The sequence below is a fragment of the Rhodamnia argentea genome, unplaced genomic scaffold (genome assembly GCF_020921035.1).
Source record: "Rhodamnia argentea isolate NSW1041297 unplaced genomic scaffold, ASM2092103v1 Rarg_v2.27, whole genome shotgun sequence".
Taxonomy (NCBI): Eukaryota; Viridiplantae; Streptophyta; class Magnoliopsida; order Myrtales; family Myrtaceae; genus Rhodamnia; species Rhodamnia argentea.
The window spans coordinates 11,231-13,001 of NW_025955875.1; the positions used below are offsets into that span (position 1 = coordinate 11,231).

The following is a 1,771-nucleotide window of genomic DNA, read 5'->3' on the forward strand; positions in this document are numbered from 1 at the left end:
TTTAAATGTGGATAATGAATTGGTGTGGGTCGAAGGGTGTCCGTCATGGCTGGAGCCTGCGGTTCTCAACGATGTACTTTTGTCTCATTTTGATTAATTATATATGCTCTCGTTTCCTATCCAAAAAAAGTAAAGTCAAAGTGTTAGTTGGTCGTTCCAAAAAATGGATTCGATACCATTTTTTACTCAAAAAAAAGAGTTGTCATATCTCGGTAATGGGGTCTTTGTTGATTCGGAATCACGCTCTGTAGGATTTGAACCTACGACATCGGGTTTTGGAGACCCACGTTCTACCGAACTGAACTAAGAGCGTTTTCTTATCACAGTAGATAGGACTGTAAAGAAAAAAGGATTCTTTTTTACCCCAATACATCTTGCATGCATATAGTCTCATTAAATGAAAGATTTTGGATGTCAAATTTGAATCGATCAACATGGATTCCTCCTTACTGCCCAGAGGAGAAGGTTTAGGTAGGGATGACAGGATTGGAACCCGTGACATTTTTTACCCAAAACAAGGGCGCTACATCCCTTTCAATTGGTCTACGGTGTCATTGTAGAGAATCCCTGCCCTGTTTTCCACATGGTTATTTCCTCTATCGATATCCAATTTATCTTGCCATTTCTTCTTTTTGTCTTTATTGATTTATATATATACTCATCATCATCCCGCCGCTCCTACCAACGCGGACTTCCTTATGATAAAAGGGGTGTTAAATAACCAGCCCTTTGAATAAGCGAGGCTTTCCCGATAGGAAGAGTTGCATGCGGAGAGATCCCCATTCCGTGTATGCGGTTAAGCAAGCCCTGCCGCCAGCTTCCACCCAGACAAAAAACGTGAGCGCCTAGCGCGAAAGGTTGCTTTACTAAAAAAAAAGAGTTGGCGCGTTAGCGCTTTAGTCTTCAATAAGTGGCGGAGCTTGAAGAAGCGAAGCGAGCCTATAGTAGCAGCCTCTTACGTTTTTCAGGCCCTTTGACTTGAGATTCTATTAGTCAAGCGCTAGCGCCCCTATAGAGTCAGGCTCTTCTGCTATCAATGAAAGCGAAAGACAGACACCAGTGCGTTTTGTTTTGTATAGATCGAGACTTGGAGCTTGATTCTTTACTCATTCCATACTGGGAAGAATTGCAGGAAATCGTTCGATAACACGGATTCCTATTTATCAATGATATCCGACGATCAAGACAATTCCCGTGAAACTCTTTCATAGAAGTGAATTCTTATTCTTTCCAAGCAAATAGCATTTCCTATTGATTTGTCTCCTGGACTGGACCTATTCTGATTCTGAATTATCCGTCGCTACGCTGTTCCCAAGGACTAGCAAAATCGAAATAGCGAAATTCTTGGGTCATCTCAATGGGTTCAGAAACCACACGTTTCTCTGGATCATCATAGCGTACTTCCACATATCCACTCAGAGGAAGATCTTTTCGTAATGGATGACCCTCCGAAACCATAATCTGTTGATATACGGCGTAGATCCGGATGATTGAGTGGAAGAAACACCAAACATATCCCAAACTTCTCGCTCCCACCGGCCGGCTGATGGAAATAGACTGACTACCGTAGATATTCGTGCATTACTTCGTCTGCACTGGTTTGTCCACGAATGCGTGAGTTATACCGAGTACTCAGTAAATTATAGACCACTTCAAATCTTCGTTTTCGAGAGAGGGATGATCAACTCCGCAAATATCGATCGAAACTTGAACCCTTGTATAGGTATGCAATTTCAGAAAGCACAACAATTGAAATGGGTAGTCCGTATTG

At 42.2% G+C, this 1,771-nt stretch overlaps 1 non-coding gene and 1 pseudogene across 1 annotated transcript; both read right to left on the minus strand.

The window, feature by feature from the left end:
* Positions 1-239: 239 nt before the first annotated feature.
* TRNAW-CCA lies at positions 240-313 on the minus strand. Its single transcript has one exon. It is a non-coding gene; the product is annotated as a tRNA-Trp (tRNA).
* Positions 314-1,254: 941 nt separating this feature from the next.
* LOC125313416 lies at positions 1,255-1,767 on the minus strand (annotated as a pseudogene).
* Between the last annotated feature and the right edge of the window lie 4 nt (positions 1,768-1,771).